This window comes from Pelodiscus sinensis, chromosome 2 (genome assembly GCF_049634645.1).
Source record: "Pelodiscus sinensis isolate JC-2024 chromosome 2, ASM4963464v1, whole genome shotgun sequence".
Lineage (NCBI taxonomy): Eukaryota > Metazoa > Chordata > Testudines > Trionychidae > Pelodiscus > Pelodiscus sinensis.
In genome coordinates, this window is record NC_134712.1 from 82,923,558 (window position 1) to 82,941,568 (window position 18,011).

Consider the following 18,011-nt stretch of genomic DNA (forward strand, 5'->3'; position numbering starts at 1 on the left):
GGCTTGCGTGACATCTTTTTGCTTTGTTTTCTGTTGAGGAAAAATGTTATGTGCTGAATTATGCTAAAACGATAAGCAATCCCCTGATGAGCTGAGAGACTGCTTCTAATACAGTGGTTGTTGCATCTTCCCTTTTCTGGTCTTTGAGCTAGACGTTTTCTTATTTTAAATACATTCAACTAACTGGTCTTCTAACAAAGAGGAGTGGAAGAGACAAGAAAACATTTCTAAACCCTTATAACTGGATTTAAATGAGGGATCATAATTGGGAATAGCTTTAGTAACGTGAGCAATCCAAAATGGACTGAAAGGGGGAGATTGTGTACTTCCCTACCCTTTGTGCCATGCAGCCACTGCAGAAGGAACAGAGCATAGGGACAAAACGCTGGCTTGGGGATTGGATTAGAATTCTAGCTAGAAGCCTGACTGAAATGACATAGAAGCTTCAAAATGCTATTACTGTGTTTTTGCAAAGCTATTGTCCTAAAAAGGTAAACCCTGGGTTCCCTTCCCAGACCGAGGGTACATCTACACTGAAATAAAAGACCCATGGCACAGCAACAGTGGCCCAGTCAGCTGACTTGAGCTCATGAGTCTAGGGCTGTGGGGCTGAAAACTTCAATGTAGAAATTCAGGCTCATCTTGAAGCCAGAGCTCGGGGACCTAAAGCCTGAATATCTACACAGCAATTTTATAACCCCACAAGCCTGAGTCAGCTGAGTTCAGCTGCTGGATAGGCAGACGGTAAATCAGGCTCCGGGCCATGGCCAAAATAAGGGGTTGAGTGCATGGGAGGGGACTGCCAGGAAGCAGGATTGTGGTGTGGGGTCTGAGTGGGGGGACTGGAAGGGTAGTAGGGCGCAGGAGTGGGCTGGGAGTGGGAAGGTTGGGAGGGAGGGGTTGAAGGAGCAAAGGGAGGGTGTGAGGTCTGGGTGGGACGGGGTGCAGGAGCAGGCTGGGGGTGGGAGTGTTGGGTGGAGCTAAAGTGCAGCTAGGGGGGTGCAGTAGTGGGCTGGAGGTGCAGAGTCTGAATAAGGGGGAGCAGTTACCTGTGCAGCTTTCCTGAGACTCACATGGAGAGTAATAGTCTGACTAGGGACCTTGGTGGATAGAGGGAAAAATTGAGTTCTGCAAACTGCAATTCCCATGAGACACCACAGCAGCATTTCAACTCAGAGTATTTTGGTATTCTAGTTTCTGCCCAAAATCTAAACTTTCTATGGAGAACTTTTTTACCAGCTCTACTGTAAAATAGGTATTACTAATAATGACATAGGAACCAGAAACAATCCAACCTGAGTGGGGAAAGCTGCTAGTTAAAGCAATTCTGTTAAATAAATGTACAAGTCTGCCACCTGTAAGCTGACCAAAGTTCAATCGATGGTCACTTGGAAACCATAAATATGCAGTAAGATTCTGGCAAGAGTATCTGCAAGACAATTTGGGTTTTTTTGCTGATGGACTTAGTAAAGCAGTTTTCTCTTTCTTGAAGTGTGCTACAGAATCAGCACACCATAGAGCTGAAAAATTAGGTAAACCTCCAAAAATTGAGAGTGCCTTCAAAATCATGACATTTAAAATGGTTATCTTTGGAGGGTTTTTTATTTTTCTTCTGAGTTTTAATCCTCGCTGGTTCACACGGTAAGGTTTTCCTTTGCAAGTCTGAGAGCCAGAAACTTTATCTAAAAACCAACCAATCAAAAAAAGCTGAAATTCTCACCTAATACCAGGACTCCAGGAGCTGAGAGTCAAAGAAAAAAACCCTATAGGGTGAGGCTTGGCAACGCCATTGCTAGTGGTTGGGGAATCCAGAAGATTCTAGTGTTTTGGAGCATCTGTGAGCTTGTGGTGGACCTGTGCTGCTCACCTGTGACCTGGTGGTAGACACAGTATGCTACTAAGCATCTAATTGACATCCTGTAGAGTGGTTGGTTATACTTGTAAGTAAAGAACCAGTAAAGAATATGATCAGTAAGATCTATGCACTGCTGAGAGTAGGCAATGGTGACTAGGTATTCAAAGCTGTGCCTAGGGAGTTGACATGAAGTTGATGGGTGTGTCACTGGTGTATCAGCGAATAAAAGAGCCACCACAAAGAAGGGTTGTGACAAAATGTATGCTATGCATGCATCTGGTGTCAGACTAGAGCTAAAATTATAAAAGGTTGTGCAGTAAAGAAACTCGCACTACACAGCCTAGTTGCTCTTACACCTAATGTGTGGCATGAATAAAAGGACATGGGTATCCTTGGTGGCAGCAACTATGCAGATTATACAGAAGCAGCAGCAAGATTGTGTTATGTTCTTTCCTTCTAGGCCAGGCTGGCCCTGATATCACAGACATGACAGAAGGAAGGGCTGGTAAGAATTTGGTGCGACAGACACAAAACATGAGCCACTGATAATTCTGCAACATATTTGTTATTCCAACGTGGCAGGCGCATGCTGCTTACAAGCAAAGTGAAATCTGTATAGTGCGGTTAGGCAAAGGAGCATGCCAGTCACACTTTGCAGCCTGCTTAAAAGTTGACTTAGTGCCTGCATCCTATGCGTGTGTCATGTGCTGCCCCATAACGTTGACTGGCAATCCCTCTTGTACAACCTCAATGCAGTGGTCTTGATGTTTGCTATGACAGACTTTTACTTCAGGTGCTTGGGGTCTCCCTTCTTCTGAGCACTGCCACTGCTTTTATGAATTCTGGAGTTGTGGGCATTCTTTATTTTGACTTTAGTGTTACTGCTTTTTCTGTAATTCTTGCCAAGTTCACCATACACCACTATTTCTGTCCTGTTTCCTAATTGCCATGCTTATGCTTTTAAAGCATTGCTATAATGGGAGCAGTCATTGCCTCATTACATATTCCAGGATGCCTGTTTTATATTCTTCTGCATATGTTACACCATATGTTATGCTGCAGTTTTGTATGTTTCTCAGGATTTGGCTCAGTGGCTGGTTGTGTGCAAAAACTCCATAGCACTTGTGCATAAACATGATGATTTACACACACGCTTTCCCTTAGCATGCACATTTCAGCACAAATTGTTTTTTCCTCTTGTAAGTTAGTGTGGGAGAATGCATTCACCATTATTAAAATCACACCTCTGCACCTACACAGGGGGCGAGATCTCTGAAAATTTGGCCCCTGATGTTTTCTGACCTTGTATTCCCTGGGGCTACATCTACACTGGCAAGATTTTGTGCAAATACTTTTAAGACAAGAGTTTTTGCGTTAAAGTATTTGCACAAGAGAGCGTCTACACGGGCGTGTGCTTTTGCGCAAAAGCATGCATGCCAGTGTAGACGCTCTCTTGCACAAGAAAGCTCCGATGGCCATTTTAGCCATCAGGCTTTTTTGCGCAAGAAATTCATGTTGCCTGTCTACACTGGCCTCTTGCACAAGAACAGTTGCACAAGAGGGCTTTTTCCTGAGCAGGAGCATCATAATTCTTGCGCAAGAAGCCCTGATTTTACACATTAGAACGTCCGTGTTCTTGCGCAAGAACTCCCCGCCAGTGTAGACAGGCAGCATGTTTTTGCGCAAAATTGGCCGCTTTGGCGCAAGATCGCGCCAATGTAGACACAGCCTGGGTGTTTGTACATCTCCTGGCACGATGGGGTCCTACATGTGGTTGAGGCCTTTGGACACTTCTGTAATGCTACTACCCTGTACTAATGAGGTGGGATCAGGCAGGGCTGGCCCTGGGGTGAGGGGTCTGGGACAACCCTTCTTCTGTCCTAAACCTCACCCTGTTCTGCCACTGCCCTACCGCCATCCCCTCCTGCCACCACTGAACACCATCCATAAACCTCCTCCCCCGAGTGCCATGCCCTAGGCTATTACTGGGGGAGGGAGGCTGGCACCAGCAGCAGGGGTCCCCACTCTGTAATCTCCATGGTGGTGGGAAGCAGAGTAATCTGACCCCATCCTGCTGCACTACCATGAGCCCAGCTCCCAGCTGCGTTGCACAGGGAAGCAGAGCAGGCTGAAGCCGGTCATTTTGTCTTCCCCTGCTGCAGTGAAGTGGAGCGACCTAGCTGGGAGATGTCAGAGTGGAGTAGGCTGCGGCTAGGTTGTTCCACTTCTGTCACCCCTGGTGTGGGCAGGGGCAGGCCTGACTCCTGCTGCCAGCACCAGGCTCCCCAGTAATCTAAAAGGCCACTCTGGACCCCTCCCCCCTCAAAGCATGGGCCCTGTTGCGATTGCCCAGAACTATCCAGTAGATGGGAGAGCTGTGGAATCAGGCGCTAATGACTTTTAACCATTAGCACTATTGCAGGCATGAAAAGGGTATTTTAATCCAACAATTCCATGCAGGTTCTATCACTGATGAAATTTACTAGTCTCATTATGCATGCGCTGTCAAAAGTGTGTAGGGGTTTTAAGAGGGTGAAAATATTCTTCCTGCCGAGAGGTTTAGTTCAAAATTGTTAAAAAGGACTCATTTGTATATTTTGTGAAACAAATGTTGGAGCCTTTAGTACTGAATAAGCGCCCTGACCTGCTTAGTTGTAAGTCAGACAGGATTTGATTACCCAATTAGCAAAATGTATTCCATAAATGGGCAGATGAGTAAACATGCAATAAATGATATGGGGTAGGGCACAGAGGTTTTATCAGCTTGGGTACATTGCCACAAATGTCAAAGTCTTGATTGAGTGGCACAGGGCATTCCAAACTCATGCTGGTAGTGCAGTCAAAAGCAATTAGCAAGTACTCTCTTTGCTCACTGTGTTAAAGAGAAACTATTTTTAGAATGTTTAAAAACTCCCTTTTTATGTGCTGCCATGGAGTGTGATCCACCTCTGATCTTTACACAGGCTTCTGTGGAATGTCTCCCGCTTGAATAGGTTGCTGCCTTTGTCAAAGGGAGCCCCATGGCTCTGCTAGTCGGTTCTGTGGCTTCACCCCCTCTTCCTCACTGTGCAAATGAGTCTGGATTCCTCTGGCGGCTTCCCCTCTTGGAGCTACGCAACCAGCAGCTGTTTGCAGTGATCCAGGACAGGACATCATTAGGCAACAGGAATACAGTATTTAGGGGCATTCAGTTAAAAAGGGGGGAAAAGCGCCCAAAATGCATAACTGTCACCCCGACCTTAGAAGGCAGACACCTGCTAGGCTTGCCAACTCTTTAGTTGCACAAAACTGAACACCTCTGCTCCATTCCCAAGGCCCTGCCCTTTCCACAAAGTCCCATGCTGTCTCTGACTCACCCCACACCCCATTGCTCGCTCTCCCCCATCTTCACGTTCATGGGGCTGGAGCAGTGTGTTGGAATGTTTAGGGGCTCTGGGATGGGGTCAGGGATGAGAGGTGTGGTCAGGCTGGGATTCCAGGTTGGGGAGGTGGAAGGGTGAAGGCTCCATCTGGGAATGTGGGCTTTGGGGAGCTGGGGATGAGGCATTTAGGGATCTGCGCTGATGCAGGAGGGATTGTACTTACTATCGCTCCCAGGAAGCAGCTGCTAGGTAGGTCCCTGCGACCCAGGAAGCTCCGCCCACATGCCTGCAGGCAGCGCCTCTACAGCTCCCATTGGTCACAGTTCCTGGACAATGGGAGCTGTGGGAGCCAGCATTGAGGGTGGGGGCAGTGCACAAATCCTCTCTGGACATAGGAGCTGCAGAGACCTGGTGCCTACTTCCAGGAGCTACGGAGAGCCAGGGCTAGCAGGGAACTAGCCTTAGCCTCTGGCCCTTACTATGCAACCATCTGGACTGCTAAAGACCCAGTCAGCAGTGACAACCGGAGCCAACAGGGTTCTTTTTTTGACTGGGTTTCCAGTTGAAAACTGGGTGCCTGGCAATCTTAAAACCTTCTTCTGTCAGTGTCAGCCCCAGCCTATCAGCTTTTCCCTGTCTTGCCTGAGCAGCTTCTCACAGCTTGCAGTCTTGTAATGATTTATTGCTCTGTCTGATTTCCCTCTCTCCCAACACAGCTATAGGCCTTGCTCATATTTCTGAGGCCTATTTCTACACTAAAGGGAAAGGTCAAATTGAGATACACAACTCCAGCCATGTTAATTACATAGCTGCAGATGATGTACCTTGATTCAAGTTTCCCCACTGTCCCCACAATGGGAGGCCAACAGGTCAGGAGCAGGAGTAGCGGCCACTGGCTGGGGTGCCCTCTGAGTTTGATTTAGCGGGTCTTAACTAGACCTGCTAAATCAAACTCCGGAAGCTCAATTGTGAGAGCGTCAATCTTCAGAAGAGTGAGAAATGGCCTGATTGTTTGCAGAGATGCTCTTTACCTGGGCTCTTGTTTTACCACTCCAGCTTGACTTCTTTAACAATCCCTTTTGATCAAATTCAGAGCAAATAACCCACCATAAACAAACACAGGGGCATATACCATATTCATAAAATATATATTTTGCAGTTACTCACGTACTTTATTTCTGTTTTCCTCCTTCTGCAAAACCAGATGCCTTAATTACCAAGAGTCCAACTGTATAAAACCCAAAGGAATCCATAAAAACTTAATATAGCTTTTCTGTACCTTAAATTCATCATGCTTTTAAATTGAAAATCTCAAATCCCTCCAAATCAATCTGGTAATCTCAAATCCCAGTAGGGTAAATCGTCTAGCCCTTGCAAAAATGAGGGATATAGGATTTTTAAACAATTACACATTTAGAGAAATATTATTGAGCAAAACTGGGTCAGGGTTGAATCCTACCCTTCCTATACTTTAGGCTGTGGTAGTTTTGAGGGAGAGAAGGCAATGTGTTTTTTTTCCCTATTGGGTTCATTCTCCTAGAGGCAGATGTTTCAAACTAATCAGGGGGTTATAGTATTAGAATAAGTCTTGAGGAGATGCATTAAAGGGCAGCCAAATGTATGAGAGAAATGTATTTATCAGATAGAGATGATATCCAGGCTATGCATCTATGTGAGAGACTCGTGAATACCTCTTTCTCCCTACCCCCAAAAAATGAGCACCTGCAACCTTACTCCATGAGATAGCTTTGGTAAGCCAGCCCAAACCTTAAATACACCCTTAAATACTGTTAGTTAAACTTTGCAGCCACTGTAAAATTAAAAAATGATTAAGAAAACCCTAAAGATTAGAATTTTAGAAGTACAGGTTGGCCCTCCCTGGTCCAGCACCCTTAGGACCTGATTTGTCCCAAATGAGGGATTTTACTGGACCAGGAGTGGTCATTTCTGGCCCTCTTGCCACCAGCCCTACCTGCCCTGGCCCTGCTACCCTGCCAGCTCCCGGAGCTCTAATGGGCAGCCCCACCACCGTTATGCACAGGGGTCCTACTGTTGCACTCAGCACCTGCTGCTCTGCTCAGGGGGCCCCTACTGCTGTGCCAGGCAGCCCTGCTGCCCAAGCACATACCAGGCTCCTGCTGTAGCACCTGGCAGTCCAACTGCCTTTGCGCACTGGGCTCTCAGGGCCGCGCTGTGCAGCCCCACAGTCGGGTTCCCGCTACACAGCCCAGCTCTTTCTGCCACTCCAGGCAGCCCTGCAGCTTCTGGGCTGGGCTCCTGCAGCCCTGCTGCGGGTTCCCTGGTGCTAGCCCTCCACTGGGACTCTCTGGTCCTGGAATATCCGCGGTCCTGAAGTTGCTAGACCAGAGTCCCAGTTAAGAGCGTTTCAACCTGTACTAAATGTACTGGTGTCCTTCATTACTTGTCTGACAACAATGAAACCTTTCCAGTAGTGTTAATTGTGTATCATTTCAGTTTTGGAGGTGTATACACCTTTGTTCAGCAGGGATTAGCAATGGACAGCTTAGGTTAGTTTTTTTTTCTATTTGAAAACGTGGGAAGGTGGGTGGGCGATGCCCGCCCACGTTCTAAAAGCCCCTCCCCAGCCTTTCGGGAGGGACAGCTGGACCCATGCTCAACTAATTCTGGGGGACAAATAATGACAAAAGTGTGGGTCACAGGTTTAAAATAAGGGAACCTAAAGGGGACACCGAGCAGAGAACCCCGGACAGCGCCCACTGCTCCTCAAAGCTGTCGATGGAGCCAGTGGATGCCGCCCAGAGGAACTTTGCCCGGATACGTGAAGCTAGGGAGGAACGGAAATAGACCCCACAGTCTCAGAGAACCCCCTCGTCCAGCATCCTCCTACTGGTGTTATAGGCAGCAGCTTTCGCCAAGGCCAGGAGGAGGTTGACGAGGAGGTCTCATGACTTTGTGGGGCCACGGATAGGGTGTGCATAAATGAAAAGGTGAGGGGAAAAGTGCAGCCAGAGCCTCAGTAAGAGGCTCTGAAGGAGCCGGAATAGGGGCTGCAACCTGGCGCATTCAAGATATGCGTGCGCCAGATTTTCCCTCACGCCGCAAAAGGGGCAGGTTTCCGGGATGGGGGTGAACTGGTGGGGTGAGCTTAGGTTAGTGAGTGGACCGTGTGAGTGGTCCTCCTTCATGTCAGTGGGCTGCAAGACTGTTGGAACCAAGGAAGTCTCCCACGGTAGGGTAATTTTTGCTAACTGCATTTGTGTCCCTAGAATTTACAGGGAGTGCCGCTTGAACCACAGCAGTGCTTTGATTGGATGCAGAGGTGTCGCACTGCTCCCCCATATTGTGTGCAATCAGCATGTGCCTTTGCTTTACATGCATGTCAATTTAGTAATACCAGTAGTGATAAAACCTACCTGGACAGAAACCAGCAGAATCCAACTCTGTGTGTGGCCAACGGCAAACAAAATGTCTTGTGGGCCACATATAGAACCCCAATGAGTTGCAGGTTGCCCACCAGTAATTCATAGCTTTAATTGATCTCGGGCATAGAGAGTCAACTAACAGCCACTTATAATGGTTCCTCACCTTTCAATGGAGAAGTGTGCTCAACCATTTCCACTCTCCCCCCTTCCAGGCCTTGAAGAAGCCTCTCTAGGGTGACCTGGATGTGTCCTGGTGGCAGCTCTGTGAGAAACTGCACCTAATCCTCTCGCTGGTCCCACGGAAATTTGACAAAAAAGATAGTGCAGCCCTTATTCATGGTAGCTGAATTATTTAAAACACATATTGGCTAAAATGCCAGTGTGATTTTTATCTACTACTGCAAAGTTAAACAAGACATTCCACTGAAGAGTTGGCTACATAGTTATAAGAGCTTGCCAGAAAATCTTGCCATTGAGAAATTTGTCTTTAAATGTTGCCTATGTGAGAATTAACAGAATTGGCTGGTGAACCAATATCTTTGTATACAATGCTTATTTGAACAGAGGCTAAACTAATTCAAGGCTGGAATGAAAAAAAAAAAGTACAGCAAGCATTTGACCTTAGTATATATCTTCAGCTGTAATGATTTAATGTGTGTCAAATACTTTTAATTTTGGGCCACAAAGTCCCTTTGGATCCACTAATAAGGATAGGCAAAAGAGAAGTGTAGTAATAATCCTGAAGAAAATGCCTGTTTCAGCACACGAGGCGTTGATGTCTTGATGGCATTGCTTTCAGGGAAGGGGTAGGTATAATGTAAAATTATTCAAAGGTGGGTGGGGCTATGCATCTCTTCCTCTGCACTAGATTCACCAGAAAAAGGCCTCTGCCTGAAGAAGTATTATAATAATGGCTGTGTAGAATATATATAGCAAAGACAATGCACTGTGACAATGGAGATAGTGCTTGGCAACATTACCCTAAGTAGTTGATTGTAGATATGAAGGCATAATAAGGGGGATTTACCTGTGATCAGGAGTTTACAATCTAGGCAAAGACAAAGGATGGGGAGAGAAGTACCATATACAAAAATGCTTGCTGTATTTTTTTTTCATTCCAGCCCTGAATTAGTTTTAGGGTGAGAGATGATGGTGTTATTTGTCACATCATATTCAAATCCCATGACTGTAGTTCATGTGGTTTTAAAGAACAAGTGAGTGAGAAACTTGGTGGAAGTGCCAAGGAGGAAGGGATTGTTGGGATTGAATGTGAAGGTATTCAGGAAAGGGAGCCAGTCCGGGGAGCAGAGGCAAGAAGGATAGGGGAAGGAAGGAGGGTGAGATGCATAATGGGGAGAGACATTGAGGTTGGGCTGCTGAAAGATTGGTGAAGGTAGGGTTGGGGTGGGATAAATGGGGCCTGACCACTGATCTGTACAGAGCAAAAGAGAAAAAATAAAGCAGAGTCCACGTTTCAGAGCTGAATGAAAATCAGAAGGCGGTGGAAGCCACTCCTGGCTGCTGCTGCTTCTCCTCATGGGTAGAGGAGGGAGATGCTACTGGGACAAGTATTTTGAGCAGATTGCTTTGGGCCCAGTTGGGTCACAGGAAGGGAGGCTAAAAATCCAGACTTATCCTCCCCCACCCATATACCCACTAAAATTGAAGCAGAGACCAGGTAGTTTGAGGAAGGATCCCCGAGCGTCTGGGATTTTAATAGTTTGCTCCCTGTTAGCTCCTCTTCACTGCTAGAGGGGATGCTGTTGGATTCAGTGCCAGCACAAGATCCCTCTGGCTCTGGGAGGGCAGAGTGATCAGTGGGATGAGATTTGGAGTTTAGGAAAGCAACAATTGGGAAGCTTTAATAATATGTCAGAAGAAAAATGTTCATGCTGGAGCTGGAGGAAATTGCTTTTAATTAGGAAGTTTAGGTTTCAGTTGAAGAACTGGACAAGAGGTTGGTAGAATTAATTTCAGTGAAGTGTGTTCACTTCTGTGCTTTAGAAGAATTGTTTTAGAGTATCATAGTTAAGGGGTCTGCGTAGGGAATAAGAAGTGGAATGGGTTAACCATAAGTGAAAGTGTATCTGGAAGTTTCTGGGAACTGCCTCGGTTAGTAACAGAGGCATTTTGCAAGAGACCACATGTGGAGAAGCGATAATCTGGGAACTTCAGGGAGTTTCCTAGAGAAACTCTGGGGGTTGTGGTTCATATATGGAAGTGTTCCATGAGCCACTGCTTCAGAGGGTCATATTGGGAACTGTGGCCATACCATATGAGACTGGGTTGGCTAATTTACCCCATCTCTCCAAAATGATGTCATAAAGGGAACATGCCCATGATAAAGCACCACAATTTTCATTCAAACTTTCACACTTTCAAGCATTTCATTCATTAGTTCTTGTCATCCTTTTTAAAATGATGCTTACAGCTGCGAATAATAATAATATTTAACCTATATAGTGGCATTTGTGGCATTCAAGTGCACCCATCACCACAGTATCCAGGAATCATACTAGTCAAAACTCCCTCCAAAATGACTGTCATCTAAATAGGTTCATTTTCAGTCTCTTCCCTCCTCCCACACTACCAATGGCCCTTAGAATGCTCTGCCTTCCTGAGAACTGATTTTGGATTATGTAGAGATTTACTTGGCTATTTAGAAACATATATTACTAAGAGAAGGCCTATTTGAGAGGAGGGTGCTGAACTATGCTTTGAACACCGTATGATCTCAGTAGAGATGATAGGGTTGTTTGAAACTTGGGTCAGTTTGAGATTACAACTGGCATTTTGCCATTGATGCATGGTCAATGTTGTTATTCAAATCTACTTCTCCCCATTCTAGTCTATGTGTTGCTGTAAAATGCCACATCTGTCTGTAATTTGCTGTGTTCAGCACAAAATGAACTGTAAAAATGGAATGCTGCTGCCACCTTAAATGTTTCTTCACTCTAGCATTCATGCTGTTTGCAGACTGAAGGGTTTCTAAATGTGTGCTTGTATTAATATTTCCTCCACCTATTTTTCCCAAGGGAGCCATGCAACCAGCATTCTCTTCTGGCACATAATAAAAACCCAGAAGTACAGAGTTATCACATTGCTAGTGAAACACTCAAACAATTCTTTTTCTTTAAAGATCTTACATTTTTCTTATTAACACATGATATCCCTAACCCAATGTTAATTAACAGTGACAATAAATCAGGAGATTTTCTGCAGGATAAATTGAATTAAACTAGCAACAGAGAGATAAAGAACTGAGTAACCAAATATGCAAGGATCCTCAGCACAGAATTTTCCAAACCATTCTAGCCTGAGACTTGTGTGGTTACATAAACAGAAGAGGGATTAGCATTTAGGTCACTGAATGAGCCTTTAGAATTCTATTGCTTTTCTGAAGCATTATGTTTTTTCTTCACTACAAGCCAAGCTAACAACAATTTGTCCTCATAAAGTGTCCAAGATTTAATCATCTGACAAATAATTATTTGCTTGCTGTATTATTACCATAGTACATTAATAAATAGTGTCAGGTATAGACTAAAAAGGAAAACACGATCCTCCACCAAAAGTTTGGAGTTAAACCAGAATGAATGTATAAATTCTCTGGTACCTTTAGTGTACCAAACAATTCTGTACCAGTGATTTCAGTAGAATTTAAGCAGCTAAATACCTTTGAGGATTTGGATTTTAGTATCTTTGTGACGTAGTTCTCTTTTTCTGTATGCCCCACTTTACAGCACATTCCTACCTCATTCGGATGTTTAGGAGATACATACATCGAAGACTGTCAGATGCTTGGGTATTGCATAATTGGAACTATAGAAGACTCATGGCTATTGACAGCTGCGATCAAAATGTCTTTTAAAATGCGCTGGGGTGTAGAACTGAAACTGAAAACATACTATACTTTATATAGCCCTAATAGTATTAAAGCAGATTTTAAAAATAAGGTGTTCCTTATCTCTCCTACAGTCCCTGGAGGGCATCACACTGTGGTAAGTGGGCCACACAAACCCTGTAGTTGTCTAGAAGGGATTTCCTCAGTGCAGACACTGTGGAGTCTATCTCTGGCATCCTTGCGCATGCCAGGGTCACTGGGAACATCTTAGTCCTGGTCTACACTAGGGCCTTATTTTGAAATAACCCCCCTTAGGTCAAATTAATAAGCAGAACATCCAAACTACCAAGTCTGTTATGTCAAAATAACGGGCTGGTTATTTCAAAAATCTGTACTTCTGCTTTCCTCGGAGAATAACGCTAACTTCAAAATAGTTATTTCGAAATAGCCTTAGTGTGGATGCTCCACTTCTGCTAATTCAAAATAATTGGTCTCCAGAGGTCTCTCATAGCTGCAGTCCTGGCTGCTCCCCTTCTCCTGTGGAGCTTTAAACTCCAGGCAACAGGAGAAGGGCTTCTTACACCTTGGAGAGCAGTGAGGGCCACATGTGAGACTGCAGCAAGGAAAGGAGCCATGATGGACCCAATACTCCCTCTGAGCCTCCCACGGCTGCCTGCTGCTCCCTTGGGTGCCACTGACCAGGGACACAGGAGAGCTCAGGCCTGGACTGGTGTGGAGATCCTGGACCTCATTGAAGAGTTGGGGAGGAGACCAATCTCTAGGATCTCCACACCAGAAAGAGGAATGCCAATGTCTTCAGCCAGATCGCCACCAGCCTGGCTGACACAGGCCACAACTGGACCCTCAACCAGGTCTGCAAGAAGAACAAGGAGCTTGGACAGGCCTACCACAATGCCAGGTAGCAGAGCAGGGGCTGGAGCGGGGCTGGTCACCTCCCCCCACATTGTTGGGGAATCTGGCCAGGATACGCCTGGCGTTAGCCTCCAAGAGAGCGGGATTGTGGATGAGGTGGAGCAGGAGGCCAGCCAGGTGACCATGCTCACCAGCCAGCCAGGACCTGCTCCTCACCCTGGAACAAGTTCCCCTACTCCACGATGTCTCCCAGGCTTCAGACAAACCTGGAGAGGGCACTTCAGGTGAGTTCTATAACTTTCTCTATCTACACATGGGCGCAGTTGAAGGGCTACGAGGGGCTGCACACACCATGCTTGGCCTACTCAGCCTGGGGGCTGCACAGCAGCCTGTGCAGGTGGGTGCACATTGAGTGCCAGCCTGAAACACTCAGCCCCATGATACTCTCACAGAAACCCATCAGTACTTCACACAACGTTCCTGGAGAAGTAGCCTCTGTGATGGGACACCTTCCCACGACAAGCCACCACTAAGGAGTCTGAGGTCATGGAACAACACACTCATGTTGCATATGGCACAGGCTCATGCCGGTACACAGGCAACATCCACTCCCAATCGAGCATGGCGATGAGGAGACTGATCCTGGGCATGGGAACCAGCTGGAGGAAAGAAGAGGAGGGGAACCTGTAGCATTCTCTCTGGAAAGTGGTGTTGCTGTTCCCCCAACAGCCTCTCCTTCTCCAGCAGGCAGGGATACACCTTCTCTCTCTGTGGGACGCTGGCAGTGCTGGATCCAGCATGTGCAGGACACAGTAAGAAGCTGAGCTGCTCTGTTCCCACTCGCACCAGCAGGCTCCTGGCCTGGCACCTTCCCATGCCTGCTTGTCCCTGGGCCATGGGTATAGCAATGCTCCCTTGGGATATCTGTGCCCCTGCTGGAAAGTGCCCACTGTCTAGGCAAGAGGTGACCTTGCTCAAAGCACATTGCCATCATCTGAGCTGAGACCTTTGGTGTCGGCTCAGAGGTTAGGGCTAGTTTTCATACACAGTGTCTCCTGGGATGACTGCCCCTGTAACTTTTCTTCACAGTTGGGTCAGCTGGGAGGGTGGCACGTCCACCACCTCCCATGCTGTCTTTCTGGATCCATGGGATCCGCAGGAAGAAAAGAACTTGCAAGGACCTGATGTGGGAGCAGACGGCCTGCCTGCAGTCCCTCATCCGGGGACTCAATGAAGAGTGCCAGGACTGGACTGCCAACCGGGTGGAGCACTGGGCTGACCGGGAACAACAGAAGGCCACCTGGAACCAGCTTGTGTGCCAGCACGATGCCGTGTGCTCCTTTCTCACCTCGGTGATGGAGTGCATGGCATTGTCCATGGAGTGGGCCACCAGCCACCTCTCCATCTCCATGGATTCCCCTCCCAGCTCCCCTCAGAAACTGCGGGGGCCTCAGACCTGAGGCAGTGGGACCTCTCAGGCAGCTGAAGCTTCCTGACCACCTGGAGGCAGGCACCAGTCCCAGCCCCATCCCTGAGCCTCCTCCCCTCTCCTCCATTTTAGGCTCTTTTCCCAGTCCCTTCCTCGTTGTAAATCCCCTCCCCCAATAAACAGTCCTGTTGTTTCAAAAAAGGCTTTATTACAGAAGGCTCTTCAGGGGATGGGGGAAGGTGGGAAGGGAGGGCAGGGGAAGGGAGGGGTGTGGGAGGAAAGTCACACAGAGGGAATGCAGAGGCTCCTTGTGGAAAGGCACAGGGGAGAGTCTCATAGTTGACCTTGCATGAAACTTTTCCTCAAGGCCTCCTTGATGAGTGCAGCCCCTTGATGTGTTCTGATGGCGCTGCTGTCCAGCTATTCAAATGCCCTTGCCAGCTGTTCAGCCTGTGCCCCCAACCTGGCAGGAAAGCCTCCCCCTTGCTCTCACCTAGGTTGTGGAGTACTTTGCAGACTGTACCATGAAATGGATGTTGAGCTCACTGAGGTCTGAGCAGGTAAGGAGACTCCTGAACCTCCCTTTTATATGGCCTAATGCACACTCCACCACCACATGACACCTGCTCAGCCTGGTGTTGAAGTGCTCCTTACTGGGGTCCAGGCTGCATGTGTAGGGCTTCATAAGCCAGGAGAGCAAGAGGTAGGCTGAATTGCCCAGGATCACAATGGGCATGTCCAGCTCCCCGACCTGAAGGTGCTATCGGGGATGAAAGTGATGGCGCACATCTTTTAGAACAGGCATGAGTTCCAGAAGATGCGGTCATCATGCGCCTTTCTCTACCAGCTGACATTGATGTCAGTGAAATGTCCTTTATAATCCACAAGGGCCCGCAGCATCATGGAGAAGTACCCCTTCCTGTTTATGTAATCTGAGGCATGGAGGTCCGGGGCCAGGATAGAGATGACTGTGCCATCTATGCCCCCACCCCCCGCAATTGGGGAAGTCCATGGCGGTAAAGCTGTCAATGATGGTAGACACATTGCCCAGAGTGAGCACCCTCTGTAGCAGCATGTCGTTCATGGCCTTGGCTTCCTGCAGGAGCATGGCCCCAACTATGGATTTCTTCATGCTGAACTAGTTCCTGATGGAGAGGTAGCTGTTTGGCATGGTGAGCTTCTGCACAGGGATGGCGGGTCACATGTGGGTGTCCTGTCACCTGAGGGCAGGGGTGAGCCACTCGCAGAGCTCCAGGAAGGTGGCCTTCTGCATGCAGAACTTCTGCAGCCTCTTCTGGTTGTCCCATCGCTGCAGGACGATGCAGTCCCACCAGTCCGAACTGGTCTCTTGCCACTAGAAGTGGTGTTCTGTGGTGTCCAGGATATTGAGGCATGCGCAGCAGCAGGAGCACCAGGACTTGGGTGATCAGGTACTGCAGTTCAGGCTGATCCTCATCCGGCTGGAGCAACATGGGGCGCAGCATGGGGCCTGTGAGACTAGCACAGCTTTGCAGCAGCTGCAGCTCCATGTTGTGAGTGCTATGGTGTCCACAAGGGCAACCAGAACACATTGTGTCCCTTTTGTATCCTGCGAGGGGGGAGGCAGTGGAGGAGTGACGTGTGAGACGTGACCATAGATAGGAGCCTCTGAAAGCACACGTCACAGCTTGCCTGACTGAGAAGCCACAGGAAGCTTCCACCCTCCCTGGTACCCTCCCAGAGTGCTTCTGGGGGCTCTAAATCTGAGGCAGGCTCCAATCAGTGTGAACGCCCTATTTCAAAATAATTCTGACTAATTTTAGTGCTTCCCCATAGTGGGGACATGCTATTTCAGCTTTGTTCAATCAGGTGCTATAATGTCAAATATAGTTATTTTGAAATAATTTCCTAGTGTAGACATGCCCCTTGGGACAGGAAGGAAGTCCATGTAGGTTGCACTGCTAACGTATTCCTGATCCATCCTTAAGCAGCCTTTAGAATTTATTGGCCAGTTTCCCAGAGAAGATGCTGTCAAACTTATTGTCAAAGGTGGGGAATCTAACACTTGTGGACCAGATGCAGCCCCTGGCTTGCCTGGATCTGGCTCCCGAGGCTAGGGCCTTCCCTAGCATTGGAGAGCCCACGCTGGCACTTCAGCCCCTCCCCTACATACACATACACACCGCCTCCCCGCAGTCCCCAGCTCCTGACTGATTTTTCTGTGGGTCAGCAGCTCCTGACTCAAAAAAGGTTCCCCTACCTTTTTTACATTTTTAAAAGAAGGTTTAGTTAAGCTCTTAAACTCTGCTCCTTTAAAACCATCTAATTTATCTAACATTAGCTTTCAAAGCCAGTGCCTTTTCTATGGCTTTGAAAGGTGAGTTGCATTTCCTGTGTCTCCATCTTCTTCCTAGCAGGAGGTCTAGTTTAAAGAAGTATCAGCAAAATGTCAGCTGCCATCAGTGGCTTTGCACAGATATTGAACCCATTGTACACTTGAAAACACTGGTTTCAATAAGTATACAGGCTATAAGTCCCCGTGCTTTGTTTTTTTCTACTGTAATTCAAGCTGCCTATCTATACCCTACAATAAACATGGCTACCTCAGTGCCTATTTCTTCCAGCTGACACTAAAAAAACTTCACTACTCCCTCCCAACCTAATTGTCCTTGATGTACTTCAACAGTTCAGTAAAAGCACACGATAGTTCCTCCTTTTACTTGGCCATAACCGCATTCTGGATTAACAGATTCAGTTCCCTTTGGCACCTGAGTTTATTTAGCCCAGAGGACAGATATTACCTTCATAAAAAAGCTGAATGCCCAAAATATCATCTAAAAATCCTACTACAATATATCTTTCTTACATTTTGAGCTTTAACTGAAAATTTTGGTTTGGAATTGGACTCACATTTTCTCAAAACTCAGGAACGGCTGGTTGGATTTAAGGTTCATTCTCTCTAGAACAAATAGCAGGAGAATGTGAAGAGGAGAAAAAAAGAAAACCCCTCAAGTAAATACATCTAAGAGAAAGCCTCCTCTGTGCCAGAGAAGGGGAAAAGCAGAAAGTTGATAGGCCTAGATTTGCAGCAGTAATTAGTAATTTTAGATGTCTCCATATTGGGCTGCCCAGTCTCTGAATATCTGGCCACTTGTAAATATCTCTAGCTGGGCACCCAAAATGTAAGGCACCCTTTGAAAATCTTGGCCATCTAGCCTATAAAGCACCTGGCTATGCAGACCTTTTTGCTTGAGGAGCACTGAGA